Raw genomic sequence first — 18,026 nt, forward strand, 5'->3', positions numbered from 1 at the left:
AGGTTTTCACGGTAAAGATTTAGAAGGGACTACCCTAGTGGTCCCATGGTTAGGACTTGGTGCTTCCACAGCAGAAGACATGAATTCATTCCCTGGTCATGGGACTAAGATCCCACATGCCCTGTGGTGCAGCAAAAAATAAATAAATAAATAAAAGACCTACAAAATAAATCACAAAGCCTTAATTTTATTCCTAAGTTGATATTGGACTTTGCCTTCTGTCAGCATCACTAATGAGTAGTTAAACCATCAGTGTCTGTGAGTGCTATTCGCAAGCAGAGGGGGTTGAGTAGCTTAAGACCAATTAAGAGACAAGCCATAGAAACCAGGCTCTGAATAATTAAGTGCTTAGTGCACTTCCAAATCTTAAAATTCATTTAATAGGATTGATTTAAAAATACATCCTAACCAATTTTTGGATCCATGGATAGTAGTGTGAATTAGATTCTTGCCACTCCTTGCCAGAACCATCAAGAAAGCTTGTCATGCACACATCATTTTTTATGATCTAATTCTTTAGAATGAGAAGTCTGCAAAATTTAAGAAAATATTGTAAGAGAAATATACATGAAAACACTCACTAAGCAAGCTCTGAACCAGGCACAATTTATCTGATAGCTGTTTCCTCTGATTTCTTACCTCTTTAAGCCTATGAATGATGAATCAATTAGCTTACTATTATTTTTGTCATTTCTCATTTCAGAAGAAGTCTTTCAAAGGAAATTGGCATGTTTACGATCTTTCTTTAGAATTCATATATTTCAAAGACATCTGTCCCATTAGATTGTACATTTTTCTACAAAAGAATTTCAATGTTTATCTTTCCCTGTGCCTTCAAACAGTTAATACATTAAGTCTTTGAATGTAAAGATTGAGCCTTGCTGTTTATGTTTTAAGCATCTAAACTGATGCCTGTTTAGATGAGAGTATTGATAATTATTAAATGAATCAATATCAGCTTGTGGTAGACAGAATCATCTCCTCATCCCCCAAAGATCTCTAAGTCCTAATCCCCATTCCTGGTGAATACGGCAAACAAATTAAGGTTGCAAATAGGGTTAAGGTTGCAAATACATTCATCTTAAAGTAGAGAAATTATTCTGGATTATTTGAGTGGACCCAGTATAATCACAGGGGTTCTTAAAAGTGGAGGTGGGGGCAAAACAGGAGATCAGAGGGAGGCAACAGAAGGACCTGACTCACCACCACTAGCCTTGAAGATGAAGCAATGTGGACAGCCAGCCTCTGGGAACTGAAAAAAGCAAGAAATTGGATTCTCCCCTAAAGTTTGAGGGGACAAGGAAGGAACTCAGCACTGTTGACACCATGATTTTATCCCAGTGGAATCTGTGTCAGCCTTTTAACCATAAAAGTATAAAATAGTGCAGTTGTATCATTTTATACCCCCCTTGATTTTGTGAATTTATTACAACAGCAACAGAAAACTAGTAGACAATTATGGAAATCATTTCAACTGAACAGCATTCAAACTATTTCTAAATTACATTATAAATAGCTTCTGGAAGATTGTCTTTGTTTCTCCTATTTTTAAAGGTCTGTATCATTTGAGCAGCTTGTTAAAAAGTAAAAGCTATGTTGTTAATTATTTTGACTTAATAGTTTCTTTATACCTGCTCACAAGGATATATTAGAATTGAAAACTATTAAATATCCAAAAAGAGTCTTTGGAGATGAGTGCTAATATATCAGAGAATATTTTTGTTTATTATTGAAGTATAGTTGACTATGTCTGCATCTCCATTGCTACCCTGCAAGGAGGTTGATTAGTACCCTCTTTCTAAATTCCGTATATATGCATTAATATATGATATTTGTTTTTCTGATTTACTTCACTCTGTATAATAGGCTCTAGGTTCATCTACCTTATTAGCAGTGATGCAGATACCTTCCTTTTCATGGCTGAGTGATGTTCTATTGAATATATATATATATATATATATATATATATATACACACACCACAGTTTCTTTATTCATTCATCTGTTGATGGACATTTAGGTTGCTTCCATGTCCTAGCTATTGTAAATAGTGCTGCAATGAACATTTGGTTACATGTGTATTTTTCAATATTTGTTTCCTTAGGGTGTATGTCTAGAAGTGGTATTGCTGGGTAGTATGATAGTTTTATTCCTAAATTTTTAAGAAATCTCCATACGGTCTTCCATAGTGGCTGTATAATTTATTTTCTCACCAACAGTGCGAGAGAGTTCCCTTTTCTCCACACCCTCTCCAGCATTTGGTTTGTAGATTTTTTTTGGTGATGGCCATTCTGACAAGTGTGAGGTGATATCTCCTTGTAGTTTTGATTTGCATTTCTAATAATAAGCGATGTTGAGCGTCTTTCCATGTGTTTATTAGCCATCTGTTTGTCTTTGGAGCAATGTCTGTTTAGGTCTTTTGGCCACTTTTTGATTGAATCGCTTGTTTTTCTGATGTTGAGTTGTATGAGCTGCTTGTATAGTTTGGAAATTAATCCTTTTCAGTTGTTTCACTTGCCATTATTTTCTCCCATTCTTAGGGTTGTCTTTTCACCTTGTTTATAGTTTCCTTTGCTGTGCAAAACCTTTTATGTTTAATTAGGTCCCACTTATGTATTTGTTTATTTTCATTTCCATTGCTCTAGGAGGCGGGTCGTAGAGGATCTTGCTGGGAACAAATATGAAATGCTCCACAAATGTGTGTGTCGTCCTTGCACAGGGCCATGCTAATCTTCTCTGTATCATTTCAATTTTAGTATATATGCTATTGAAGTGAGCACTCTAATTTTTGCCTTAGAGGAAATGGAGTTCTACACATATATACATTATTTTTAGATTCTTTTCCACTATGGTTTATCCCAAAAGATTGGATATAGTTCCCTGTGCTACACCCTAGGATCATGTTATTTATCCATTCTAAATGTAGTAGTTGACGTCTGCCAACCCCGTGCTCCCAGCGCATCCCTCTTTCTTTCCCCTCCCTTTGGCAACCACAAGTTTGTTCTCTATGCTTTTGAGTCTGCTTCTGTTTGGAAGATACATTCATTTGTGTCATATTTTAGATTCCACATATGAGTGATATCATATGATGTTTGTCTTTCCGTTTCTGACTAACTTCACTAGTATGATCATCTCTAGTTGCATCTGTGTTGCTGCAAATGGCATTATTTTGTTCCTTTTAAAGGCTGGATGGTGTTCCATTTATATATACATGTGTGTGTGTGTGTGTACGTATACACACACACCACAGCTGCTTTATCCATTCATCCATCAGTGAATGTTTAGAAGATTATTTCCACGCCTTGGCTACTGTGAACAGTGCTGCTATTAACATACGAGTGCATATATAGATAACATTATTTTTGACCTAATGAAGTCAAATATTATTTCAAGCCATCTGTTTCCATAAAATGTGCCCAGAAAATTGTACACTGTAAATCTAAATTCATGCAAATATGTATCTCTTAGCTCTTAACCTTAATACTTGCTTTCAATAATTCCTGTTATTAAAAAAAAAAAAAAAGATCATTAGTGTTTAGAAGGGCTCAAAGAGCTAGTATCACCCCTGAGTTTTAGGTGATTAAATCTAAAACATATATGATGCCCTATTCTGATGAAATAAAGAGTGTCCTAAATCTCTGAATAGCTGAGTGCCATAGGAAAGCATAGGCTCAAGACACAAAACAAAAGCTCAGGGAGACGTTTATTAAGTGTTAACCTAATATACAGTTGTCCCTTGAGGGTTGTGACACTACTCCTTCTCCCAGTTGAGAATCCTTGTATAACTTGTTTGTTCTCTCTCTATGTTAATTTCTTCTATTTGCAGTTCTATATCCATGGATTTATTCAGCCTTAGGTCCTGTAGTAGATACTTTTTGCATGCATGCTCAGTCATGTCTGACTCTTTGCAACCCCATGGACTGTAGCCTGCCAGGCTCACTGTCCATGGGATTATCTTGGCAAAAATACTGGAGTGAATTGCCATTTCCTCCTCCTCCTGAGGATCTTTCTAATGCAGGGATCAACCTTGCCACCTGTGGTTCTGCACTGGCAGACAGATTCTTTACCACTGAGCCACCCATGTAGCTCCGTGTAGTAGGACAGTACTTCAATTTACTATTAAAAAAATTCTAAGTGGACCTTCCTGGTTCAAACCTACATTGTTCAAGGGTCAACTGTATGTTTGTATTATTCAATTGATTAAATTCTTATTGATTTGAGTGTTTCTTATTATTCATGGAATTAAAATACTTTCAAGCATTTAAAAAATGTATCTGTCCATTGAAGATGTATTACTGTTACAGCAAGTAGCAAGATCAGGTGGCTGTAAATAGGGCCATTTTCTCTTGAACTGTGAGTGCAACTTATTTTGGAATAGAGGCTGATGAAACAGTTGTACTAGTTGAGTCATTGCAATGCCTAATGTAAAAGACTCAACAATTTGATTTCTGACTGTTTGGTGGTAGAGCAGATGTTAGCCTCCCTGGGTGCTTGCCTGACTTCCATCAGTCAGCACCTACATCTCTTTCTAGATGGCTTGCCCTCAGACTGGGACGGGGGAAGGAGGGCTGGTTTACTGATGCACAGCCAAAGTTAGAGGATCTAGGAAGACACATCCCCCTGGTGGGGGCAGCTGGAAAACAGTGATTGACAGGTGTCGGCTGTGTGCATCCCAGTTCTTTTGCTCCTGGTGAGAACACCTGGGGTAACCTATACTCTCTCCAAAGTTTCCCTGACTTCCCTGGAGACAAAGGTGCTACCCACTCTAAGTAGTGTAGCAATTGTTAATAGTTAACAGGTTTCTCTGGAGAAAGCAAAGACAGTTTGACTACGGGAAAAACCTTTGTAGTCGTGGATAGAATTGCAATCCTGTGTCGTACTTGTGAACAGATCACTGGTTGGTTAACAGGATTCAGCCGATCCTACTTGTTTTCATAAAGGTACATCCTAAAGAATCAAAACTGTACCAATATTTAAGATAATGGGGTTTTAATTTAAACATTCTCAACAAAGCACAAAAGTATAGGAATGAAATATTGAAGCTAACCTATTTTTCTGAGCAATCACTTCAGGATAGTGTAGTGTATTTGAACCAAATGGTGATCCAGAGACCTGTGGGGTCCCTGACATTCTTCGCCTTTCTGGTGGTCTGCGAGGTCAACGTATTTTCATAATACGGGCTTATTATTTGCCTTTTTCAGTCTGATTCTCTCCTGAGTGTAGAGTTGAATTTCCCAGAGGCTACATGATGTATAATACGGCAACAGATTGAACGCAAAAGCAGATACAAGAATCTGTCTTCTATTAAGCCCCAAATTACAGAGATTTGCACAAATATAAAACAAGGCCACTCTTGTGCTTATTTATTTTGTTTTTGAAATTTTTATAAAAAATATACCACCTATGGCATCATGTGATGTCTTTTTAAAAAAAAAATATTGGAGTATAACTGATTTACAGTGTTGTGTTATTTTCAGGTATACAGCAAAGTGAATCAGTTATACATACACATTTACTCCTTTTTTTACCTTCTTTCCCCACATAGACCATTACAGAGTATTGAGCAGAGTTCCCTATGCTATAGTGCAGGTCCTTATTAGTTATCTATTTTATATATAGCAGTGTGTATATGTTGATCGCAATCACCCAGCTTATCCCTCCTCATTCCCTTTTCTCCTAGAAACCATGTGTTTCTTTTCTACATCTGTATTTTAAAATTAGTTATTAAGGAAGCATTAAAAATTTTGGATTTTTAAATGGTAAATAGCTTTAACCTATGTAAACGAAAGTTATTTGCACTCTTAATACTTGTTAAGAGTATCAAGAGGTCCTGACGCAAACATGGAAACAGTTAACAAATAAAACAATGTCCCTGATTTAGAGTAAAACTCAAGATTCACATTTTTTCATCTTCTCATAATTAGAAAAGACTAAAGGAGATAGCCACGATAAAGATGAAGCTTAAAATGTCCTCTCATCTTTCTGATCTTAGGTAGACAAACTGGATGTGTTCTAGAAGCTATTTTAAGGGGAATGATTAAGGAATGCATTTCTATTAAAGGAGTTACACTACCATACATTGGAAGCAAGCACATAGATTCCTTATGGTATAGTGGGTATGTTGCATTCTCGAATGCGGAGGCAATGGTTATGCTTCTCAACATATGCTTTATCTTTTTATTAGCAAATAGTATATTGTTTGAGTATATGGATGCTTTGTCAAAACATAGTCCATACACAGTGTGTGTGGTGTGCGGGGTTTCTGGGAATGGAACTGTGTGATTTGGGAGTGGCGTGTGAGTCTGTCAGAACTTGGGGAGAGTTTAAAGATAATATTCAAAAGCCAGAAGGGTAACCATGGATGTGTCCTCAGTTCATTTCGGTTGCTCAGTCGTGTCCAGCTCATTGTGATGCCATGGACTGCAGCTCGTCAGGCCTCCCTGTCCATCACCAACTCCCAGAGCTTGCTCAAACTCACGTCCATCGAGTCAGTGATGCCATCCTACCATTTTATCCTCTGTTGTCCCCTTCTCCTCATACCTTCAATCTTTCCCAGCATCAGGGTCTTTTCCAATGAGTCAGTTCTTTGGATCATGTGCCCAATGTATTGCAGTTTCTGCTTCAGAATCAGTCCTTCCAATGAATATTCAGGACTGATGTCCTTTAGGACTGGCTGGTTGAATCTCCTTGCAGTCCAAGGGACTCTCAAGAGTCTTCTCCAACACCACAGTTCTAAAGCATCAATTCTTCAGTGCTCAGATCTCTTTATAGTCCAACCCTGACATCCATACATGACTACTGGAAAAACCATAGCTTTGACTAGGTGGACCTTTGTTGGCAAAGTAATGTCTTTGCTTTTTAATATGCTGTCTAGGTTGGTCATAGCTTTTCTTCCAAAGATCAAGCAGATTTCATGGCTGCAGTCACCATCTGCAGTGAGTTTAGAGCCCAAAAATAAAGTTTCTCACTATTTCCATTGTTTCCCTATCTATTTGCCATGAAGTGATGGGACCAGATGCCATGATCTTAATTTTCTGAATGTTTAGTTTTAAGCCAACTTTTTCACTCTCTTTTTTCAATTTCATCAAGAAGCTCTTTAGTTCTTCTCCTCTTTCTGCCATAGGGTGGTGTCATCTGTGTATCTGAGGTTATTGATATTTCTCCCAGCAATCTTGATTCAGCCCAGTGTTTCTCATGATGTACTCTGCATATAAGTTAAATAAACAGGGTGACAATATACAGCGTTGACGTACTCCTTTCCCAGTTTGGAACCAGTCTGCTCTTCCATGTCCAGTTCTAACTGTTGTTTCCTGACCTGCATACAGATTTCTTAGGAGGCAGGTAAGGTGGTCTGGTATTTCTATCTCTTGAAGAATTTTCCACTGTTTGCCGTGATCCACACAGTCAAAGCCTTTGGTTTAGTCAGTAAAATAAAAGTAGATGTTTTTCTGGAACACTCTTGCTTTTTCTACGATCCAACGGATGTTGGCAATTTGATCTCTGGTTCCTCTGCCTTTTCTAAATCCAGCTTGAACATCTGGAAGTTCATGGGTCATGTACGTTTGAATCCTGGCTTGGAGAATTTTGAGCGTTACTTTGCTGGCGTGTGAGATGAGTGCAATTGTGTGGTAGCTTGAGCGTTCTTTGGCACTGCCTTCCTTTGGGAGCTCCGTTATCATCATAAGCACTGTCCTGTGCCCTTCTTTTGGTCTCTGCTGATTCCACGTAGTGCTTTTCTCCTAATCGTACTGTACTTCAGTGTTCTAGTCACCTTGTAGAATGCATCTTACAGACCTCCAGGTTTGCTAGTCGGAGTAAATAATCACACTAATATAATAATAATAAATAATATCATGTATCAATAACTAATTGAATACTACACACTATTAAGTTTCACATATTTTTTTAAATTTTCACGGATGGTAAAGTCTCCTCTTTTGGAATCCCCAAATCATGATTCTTTTAAGCTTATTTCCTCTTAACCTAATATGAAAGATCTCTAAGGAAATAGTTACCTAGTTATCCTTAATAAATGATTATGATTTTAACCCAATGAATTCATGTAAGAGTTATAACAATTTAAGATGCAATGTCTCCTGTAATTTATTTTGAAAAGACACAACTTACTATTTTCTACATCCTTTCACATCCCAAGCATTTTCTCATCCCAGGAACAGCGTTATGCCTTTTGTTGCACTTAGCATGCTGAATCTTCCCTGGTAGCTCAGTTGGTAAAGAATCCACCTGCAATGCAGGAGACCCTGATTCGATTCACGGGTTGGAAAGATCCACTGGAGAAGAGACAGGCTACCCACTCCAGTATTCCTGGGCTTCCCTGGTGGCTCAGCTGCTGAAGAATCCACCTGCAATGCGGGAGACTTGGGTTCGATTCCTGGGATGGCAAGATCCCCTGGAGAAGGGAAAGGCTACCCACTTCAGTATTCTCACCTGGAGAATTCCATGCACTGTATAGTCCATGGGGTTGCAAAGAGTTGGACACGACTGAGCAACTTTCACTTTCACTTTAGGATGGTGAAGAAAAGAGCAGTGTCCATTTGCTTTATGTGTGCTTTCTATGAGAGTCCACTGGAGGGTATGCTCCTTTGCCTCTGTGAACTTAATTGGCTAGAGAACATATTCTATAGAGAAAACTATCTTCTCCCCAGTTGGTCTTGGTTTGAGTTTTGGTTCTGTCTCTTGTTACTTTTGAACATAGGCAAGTTATTTAGTCTCTTTCTGGGTTCATCAAGGAACCTAAGGAGTCCGTTCAATGTTTATAATGCCTTCTTTACAGAAATGTTGCACAGATTTTGTACAGTTCCACAAAAGTACTGGTAGGAAAAGGTAGATAATCCTACTATAAGTAGCATTTGTTTGCGTCATAAGAATCAACATCCAGCCTCTAGGCTGGAAATACAATTTCACTTTTGAAATCTATAAAGTGCCGTCATTGATGGACTTATCTAGTACATGGACTGTAAGATATACCTCCCTTATAGTGAGGTTAAGACCACCCTTCAGTTTCCAAGCTTTTCACATTGTTGCCATATCTCATTCTAGAATGGCCTCCAGTTAATGAAGTATCTCAGCTGGAGCTCAATAGTTTTCTAGCAGGGTTAGAAAGAGTAGCACAGCAGATAAATGCTTACCTGAAATTTGCTGTAGTGGCTCCCAGATTTGTAAATACTGGTCATAATTCTGATTGGACCAAGACAGCTATCTTCATCAGGCAGTCATTATTTTAGGTAAAACAACTATAAAAGCATGGATGATTTCGAACTTCTTGTAGTGATCTCATGACATATCTTTGCACCTCCAGTTCACAGATCCTAGGATCCCTTGCTACCCTCATTTCCCAAAGAAATGTCGCTCAAATATAGATGTAGCATTTTTCATGCAGATTTTTCTGATCTTCAATTTCTCTTCTCTTAACTTTCACTGCAGTTTATCAAATCATTTTATTCTGTATTGAGTCTCTGTGACATGTAGCCTTGGGACTTACCTTATCCCACTGGATGGCAGAATTATGCCTTTTTTAATCCTTATATGTCCTCCAGTACCAGCATTTAAACATAAGAAATGTTTAATATAGATACGCTGAATTGAGTTTCAATACATTGAAACTGTGGTTTCTCAACCACACTGTGTCTTAATACATTCAATCAGTAAATAGTTATTAAGTGAAAGTAGAAACCAACTACAATGATTCCATACAGAAATATTTTACATACTGTGTTCCTCTTTGTAAATTTTAAAATGTTTAAATTTAAAAAGCTTTCTTTGGATACAAGTCAGTGTTCAAAACAGCATGTATCGTTTTCTTTCTCGTAAATTTTAAATTATCTCTCGAGTCTACCTCATCCTTTCCATTGCTCCTATCTCCAGATTTTTTTCTAAGTAATGGGTTATGAAAATTAAAAGAAGCAAAAATAATACAAAATACAAAATGTATTAGAATACCACACATCCTGTTGGTTGTTACAATTGATTAATTCCACAACTGGCCATTAGACCTGTTGTCTTTCACTAACACAGCTCGAGCCCTGGCAAAGGTTTCTTTCTCTGTGAAGTTCTGCAGGTTCTGTCCTTGTCCTGCATGCGGGCTGCAGGGCCTGTGCCATCAGCAGAATGGACTCATTAACCTTTCCATTGATTTGAACTGCAATTTGAATAAATATTTATGCCTTTTCTCCCTGATGGCTGGGTGAAGTCCTTTATCAATAGCACCAAGAGCTTCTCCCTTTGACTTCTCATACCTGTTCAGAAAATTTTTATCAAGCTGTTGTGTTTACATTGTTAATCTCTTGCTGCCTTAGGTTTGGCACAGAAACACATTCATTCTGGATTTAGCAGATTTATTTTATATTCATTTGGCTTCTGCAGTGAAAGTACTTTTTTGCCTTTGGGTGTACTGTTTTAACTTTAGGATGTAAACATTTCCAGATTCTGTCTGTCTGTCTGTTTCCTGTCTGTCTGTGGTGTTTTTCTGGTTACTCTTTGTATGTGACTACTTCAGATTCACTTTTTGACACCAGTATCTCCTAAAAGGTACGGTTAGAGGAGGTAATTGCTAACACTGTGGAGGTAATGACCCCAATATATACATGTATGAAACTGACACTTTGCACACCTAAGCTAAATGTACACATCACGTGTTAATTAAATCTCAGTAAAGCTGGGAGAGATAGAGGCAAGAAATGTCTGTGTTCTTATGTCCTCACTTTCTATCAGTAAGCACTTCTTTTCTGGGGAGAATGAAGTAGGGGATACTGTAAGCCGACCGTAGTGCTTAGTGCATTATGGATTATTTCACTGTATTCCCAAAGTGCTCTTAGTGAAAAAGCACTGTTCCATTTTGCAGATGAGGAGGCTGAGAGCTACAGAATTTATGGAAATTGCTCAGACACATAGTAAGTGAGCTGATTGATTCCAGGATTTAGTTCTGCCACTTCCTAGACATGTGATTTAGGGAAAATTACTTAACCTCTCTGTGACTCAATTCTCATAGGCAACATGGAGATAAGCATAGTTCCTTTGTGTGCTGTCATTGTAAGGTGGCTGTGGACTACATACGTTGCACTATGCAGAGTCTGGGGGATGTTCCTGGTATATGTAAGTGCTCTTTAGGTGTAGGTAGTTATACTAAGTCATAATTTTTGTTGTTGGATCGAGAGGAAAATACTCTAGGAGAGGAAATCAGAAGGAAATCCCATAACTCTTCCTCTACATGTGTTTTCCCTCCATTCCCAGCTTGGAGGACCATGTTTCTTCTTTATTTGCTAAATAAGATGAGCACTCTCTGTTGGCTTAAGTGTGCCATACCTTTAGTACACTTGAAGCCTTCCTCTTTGAGATGCAGTTGCTCACTTCAATACTTATTCTAGCTTTTGGAAGAATAGAAATTTTTGGCCACCACTTTCAGTAAACCGCATACTTTGTTTTTTATTTGCACGCGTGCTAAGTCGCTTCAGTCGTGTCCAACTCTTTGTGACCCTACAGCCTATAGCCCACCAGGCTCCTCTGTCCATGGGATTCTCCAGGCAAGAATACTGGAGTGGGTTACCATGCCCTTCTCCAGAGGGTCTTCCAAACCCAAGGATAGAAACTGCATCTCATCCATCTCCTCCATTCGCAGGCGGGTTTTTTTTTTTTTACCACTAGCAGCATCTGCTGCTGCTGCTGCTGCTGCTGCTGCTGCTAAGTCTCTTCAGTCGTGTCCGACTCTGTGCGACCCCATAGATGGCAGCCCACCAGGCTCCCCCGTCCCTGGGATCCTCTAGGCAAGAACACTGGAGTGGGTTGCCATTTCCTTCTCCAATGCATGAAAGTGAAAAGTGAAAGAGAAGTCGCTCAGTCGTGTCTGGCCCTCAGCGACCCCATGGACTGCAGCCTACCAGGCTCCTCCGTCCATGGAGTTTTCCGGGCAAGAGTACTGGAGTGGGGTGCCATCGCCTTCTCCGCTAGCAGCACCTAGGAAGCCCAATTAGTATATATAAACAGCAGGGCTGCCCAGATGGTGCAAGTGGTAAGGAATCCCTGTGCCAATGCAGGAGACATAAGAGACACAGGTTCAATCCTTGGGTTGGGAAGATCCCGTGTAGTAAAAATGGGCTTGCAAAGAGTCAGACATGACTGAGCATCTGAGCACATCATAAGTGCTTCTCTTGTTATAAAGGAAAGGTAGCATGTTTATAGAAACTTTCTTTAGAGAAACCATCTTTCTTCAAAAACTACTCTGTAGAATGACTTTCTTTTAATTTTTGCTGTTTTGAGTTGCACATAAAGAGCTGGGTCCAGAAGAAAAGGCAGTTTGCTGAAAAGCCTCAATAAGAGGAATTACAGATTTGTTTTTTTTTCTCCTTCTGTCTGGTATCCGTCCACTGAATGGTCTGAAGAAGCCATGGAAACTTAGTGAGATATGATAATGTTTTTTGTTCCTTACATTCCTGAGATACCGGAGAAGGTGTCTTGCTCTGAGAACTTCTTTTAGGCTGAAAAGTACCACTTAGAAAATCAGTTGCTACAGGTACCTAATTCAAAGAAGTGACTTGAATTCCTTTTGTGGTTACAAAGGGGTTATGAATCTCAAAATCATAAAAGAATATCTACCGCAGTGAAAAACATTTCAGCAATCCTAGATTAAGGCCAAAAATAGCAAAATCTCAATGACATGGTAGACAATCTGTGTAGTTCAGTGATTGGAGGCACAAAAGATGGCATACTCTTTAAGTTTTCGTCTCTGCTGCTGCTTTTTAGTCAGTTGTGTCTGACTGTTTTGCGACCCTATGGACTGTAACGCTCCTCTCTACATGAGATTTCCCAGGCAAGGATACTCAAACAGGGGCTCAGTATCAATCTAGAGGGATGGGATGGGGTGGGAGATGGGAGGGAGGTTCAAAATGGAGGGGATATATGTATCGCTATGGCTGATTCATGTTGAGGTTTGACAGAAAACAGCAAAATTCTGTAAAGCAATTATCCTTCAGTAAAAAATTAAAAAGAAAAAGAGTACTGTAGTGTGTTGCCATTTCCTTCTCCAGAGGATCTTCAGGGATCAAACCTATGTCTCCTGTTTGGCAGGCAGATTCTTTAACACTGAGCCACCTGGGAAGCCCAAAGCCTGGTTTATCTGATGTTAACTCAAGTCCTTTACACTAGTAGACATTTAATATTTTTTCTTTATTAAGAAAATATTCTTGACTGTAAAGCAGACCCAGGAATATATTTCTGGGGTGAGGGATAAACATACAGCAGAAGAAGAGTAATGAAGGGGCCAGAGGATGGGGTAAGAGAAGGGACTGATCCATTCCACTTGAGGAGAGATGCCCAGATCAGAGCTTGAGGAGTCCTTTGAACTGAGTAGAACTAGAGGGGCTAGTTTGGCCTGTTTTGGCTCAAACTAGGTAATTGGGTTATGTTCCATCTGGTTAGATTTTTAAAACCCTGAATTTGATCAATTTTATTGTTTCGGCTTCTTCTATATTAAAATATTAAATGTTTGTCTATCACATTTCTTACAAGTGTTGACATAGTTTGCTGTTTAAGGGGGAGAATGGCATTAAAACATGTATAATATCATATAAGAAATGAATCGCCAGTCCAGGTTCAATGCAGGATACAGGAAGCTTGGGGCTGGTGCACTGGGATGACCCAGAGGGATGGTATGGGGAGGGAGGTGGGAGGGGGGTTCAGAATAGGGAGCACATGTACACCCGTGGCAGATTCATGTTGATGTATGGCAAAACCAATACAATATGGTAAAGTAAAAAAAAAAATAATAAATAATAATAATAATTTAACTTTTAAGTGAAATAAAGTAATCTTCTCCACTATACCTTTTTAAAATTAATTTTTTAAATTGGCATATAATTGCTTTATACTGTTGTGTTAGTTTCTGCTGTACAACCAAGTGAATCAGATATACATCTCCCTCTTGGACCTGTCTCGCATCCCCCATCCCACCCTCTAGGTCATCATAGGGCACCGAGCTGAGCTCCCTGTGCTATACGGCAGTTTCCCATGAGCTATCTAGTTTGCACAGGTAGTGTGTATATATCAATCCTATTCTCAGTTCATCTCACCCTCTTCTTCCCCCACTGTCTGCATCTTTATTCCTGCCCTATAAACAGGCTCGTCAGTACCATTTTTCTAGATTCCATATATATGCATTAATATATGATATTTGTTTTTCTCTTTCTGACTGACTTCATTCTGTATGACTCTGGATTTTGCAGTTTGACTCAGGATTTTGAATACACTATACTATTAAAAAAAAAAAAAAAAACCTTAAGATGTTAAGAGATTTCATCAGCATTCACATTCTTTTACTTTTTCTCTGCATTTAACTTGTGGTATATTTGTATCAACTACATATCAAATTGATTCTTCAACAAGGTATCTCAGCAGTACTTAGAAATTAACCCATCCCTTCACACTATTAGATGTTACTATTCCCTGTATGAGGTTAATTACCTGTGACACATACGCTTACCTTACACAGAGGTCACACCAGCACATGTATCTGACCTTACATTGTGTCTCACAGAAATAGTTCCTGCTCTATATCTGACTTCAGCTTTTTATTTTTTATTTTTAGCTATTCTTGCTTCCAGACCTACTTTAACATCACTTTTGCCACACTATCTCCAAATGGCATACTATTCGGGTAACTATATCAAGTTACAGAATAACTCCTGAAAACTCTCCTACACTGTCCCTTTGCGGTCAAACCATCCCTTTCCCCTTTGTTCGCTGGAAATCACGACTTTGTTTTTCATCCCCATAGTTTAGCTTTTTGGAGAATGTTATATAAATAATATCATGCAGTGTGAAGTCTTCTGAATCTGCCTTCCTTCTCAGCCTAAGGATTTAGTCGATGCATGCTGTTGAGTGATCATAGTTCACTTCTTGCTAATGCTGAGTGAGTGGTATTTCTTTGAATTGTCGTACCTCATTTTGTTTATTCTCCAGTTGAAAGTCACATCAGTCTTTGAAAACTAGAAATGACAAGGTACCCATTTTTGATACCAAGCCAGTGTCCTTTATTTATTTAAATTTTTTTTTAAATTTTGGTACTACTAATTGGGGGTGGATCCTAAATTTTATGTTATACTTGGGTTAATCACTATATAATTCTTGATTTGCTTGTTGTCTCTTAGGAAGCTTAATTTTAAAATAGTAAGCCATTTATTTTCCTGGAAAATTTAAAACTTGACTATGATGGATTCTTTTTTTAATGTACATTTGGTTTGGTATATTTTGAGTTGTTAATGTATGCAAATAGTTGCAACATTCAAAAAAGCTTCACAGTGAAAATAGTTTCTCTTCTTTTCCTGTGGTGGTCACCCTAGTTTTCCCCCTTGAAAAACTAATGTCACCATTTCTTATGCTTCTAGAGGATGTGCATGAAAATGTACATTTAGATTTTCACTCCAGTGGAGGCAAGTATACACTCTCTTATAATCCTTGATATTTTTCACTGAACAATGAACCTGAAGGTTGTTTGCAGTACAAGGAAAGCTGTTTCACTACTTTTTTTTTTTTAAACTTTACAATATTGTATTAGTTTTGCCAAACATCAAAATGAATCTGCCACAGGTATACCCGTGCTCCCCATCCTGAACCCTCCTCCCTCCTCCCTCCCCATACCCTCCCTCTGGGTTGTCCCAGTGCACCAGCCCCAAGCATCCAGCATTTTGATGATTGCTTTGTATCCCATTTTAATGATACACATACTTTTAATAAAAATCTTCTAAGTTACTTACTTATGAATATCTAGGGTTTTTTTAATCCTTTTCTGTTACAAATAACACAAAAATTAAAATTGATATTTGTTCCTTTTCACATAAATGCAGCCTATCTATAGGAAAAATGTGTGAAGTGGACTTGCTGGGTAAAATAGTATTCTTGCTTACTAGATTTTGATAAATTTTGCCAACTTCTCCTCTTATAAGTTATCCTAAGTCAGACTCACAACAGTCAGTATAAGAAGTTCATTCTCCTGACACCTCAGCTAATATGACAATTATGAATCTTGTACTTCTCTAATGTAGCAGGTGGAAATTTACCATATTGAAAATCCCATGGACAGAGGATCCTGGTGGGCTGCAGTCCATGGGGTCGCTAAGAGTCGGACACGACTGAACAACTTCACTTTCACTTTTCACTTTCATGCATTGGAGAAGGATATGGCAACCCACTCCAGTGTTCTTGCCTGGAGAATCCCAGGGACGGGGGAGCCTGGTGGACTGCTGTCTCTGGGGTCGCACAGAGTCGGACACGACTGAAGTGACTTAGCAGCAGCAGCAGCAGCAGTCTTAATAAAAGAAATATAAGTGAAGTTTGGGCCTCTTTTCATGTGTTAGAACTTTGACATTTTCTCTTTTGGAGCTCTCTATTCATATTGTCTGTTCAGTTTTCAACTGACTTTCTTATTCATTTGTAGAAGAAAGCTGGTGTTTGCATGAAAGAAAACAGGTGTTTGTCAGTCACTTACCTTTTGCCTTCATTATTGGTGGGTTTTTTTTTCATTTAAGATTCTTGTAAAATTTTATATACACATATATACATATATATATGTGTGTACATATAAATAAAAGTATCATTTCATTTTTAAAAATCTGATTATAAAATTATCTATTTAATCTATTTTGATTTTTGGCATAAGATACAAAAAGGAGAAACTAGCTTTATTTTTATTTCCTGATAGTTGTTCCAACACCATTTATTGAATGATATATTCCTTCTCATTGAATCAAAATGCCACATTTTTCATCTAGTCAGTTACCATTAAATTTTTAAAATTTTCTTCGAATTTCTAACAATAGAAATTCTTTTCATGGATCTACCTGTCAAGTCAGGTATTGAGTTATACCTTAAATAATAAGTATTTTCTATGATGTTTTAACACCTGGAAGGGCTCTCCCCATTGCCAACTTGACAGATTTCTTCTTTTAAATAATACTTGTGGGTTTTTTCCCACAATAACTTTAGAATTCATTTTTTTTACCTGCTCCCCACCTCACAATATATGATCATTTTATGATTTGTTCATTTGTAATTTTAAGTGAGACAAACCCATTGTTTTCAAAAGGAGACTTTCAACATGAGGGCTTGTTACCAAAGCAAAATTATGGCATCATCTGGCAGTCATTCCAAATTATAGCCACGTGTTCCAGAATGGTTTCTTGCTGTGCTAGATGGTGTGACATAAATCACTTCCATTCTATAGGCAATGCTGTCCATTTTCTTCATCTTACAACTCAAAATCTTAAAGGCAGAAAGTATTACGGTATCTTATAACTCTGCCTACAAACAAGAAACATCAGCCATGTTGAGATCCTTTTCCACTTTTTTCAACTGTGAACACATTTTTACTGAAACGAAAGGCTCTCTTCTGCACTGATAATGAGAAAATATTTCTTAGTCAATATTCCAAACACAGTTAAAAAATCTACTCTGGGGAAAAAATGGTGGAAGAAAAGCAGTATATGAAAGTTAAAATGTTGTATCAAAACAAAACATATTAAATAGTTGTGCTGTAAAGGTTAGATCTTGTATGTAAAGAATGAAAGCACTTGCATCGTGCCACTTATTTCTGAAGCAAGTCTAAAGTTTGGCCAGCCACTAGTAGGACTCCATTCCAGCTTACCTTAGCGTAGATGGGAATTATGAATGCATTTTGTGGACTTTGGCTCTGTGTCTTCCCAAAGAGCGTGATTCATTCCTGAGTAATCTGTAACCCATACTCCTTGTAGAATCATTAGAAAAGCCTGCCTTGATGATTTTTCATTGAATATCAAAGCTTTCAGAAGTGTGCCTCTGGGAATGACCCTCTGCAGATGTAGGAGCGTCTCCAAAATGACCCAGGTGTTACCCCCTCCCCTTCAGTCTCTCTGGTATTGTCTGGTATTGTGATTTTCCAAGTGTCTTACAGGAAGAGATTAAGCCTTCCGGAGAATTACTTAATTTTCAAAAGGACTGCTTTTCTTGTGTGTGCCTGTCCCATTTTCTTGCTTTTTGTGTCAG

At 38.1% G+C, this 18,026-nt stretch overlaps 1 protein-coding gene and 1 non-coding gene across 12 annotated transcripts in view; one reads left to right on the plus strand and one right to left on the minus strand.

The window, feature by feature from the left end:
• Window positions 1-18,026, plus strand: part of RBMS3 (RNA binding motif single stranded interacting protein 3) — an 804,674-nt gene that overhangs the window by 536,172 nt on the left and 250,476 nt on the right. The gene's annotated exons all lie outside the window — the stretch shown is intronic.
• Window positions 2,674-2,779, minus strand: LOC138984821 (U6 spliceosomal RNA). The gene has a single exon (XR_011462105.1). It is a non-coding gene; the product is annotated as a U6 spliceosomal RNA (small nuclear RNA).

This window comes from Bos mutus, chromosome 22 (assembly GCF_027580195.1).
Source record: "Bos mutus isolate GX-2022 chromosome 22, NWIPB_WYAK_1.1, whole genome shotgun sequence".
Lineage (NCBI taxonomy): Eukaryota > Metazoa > Chordata > Mammalia > Artiodactyla > Bovidae > Bos > Bos mutus.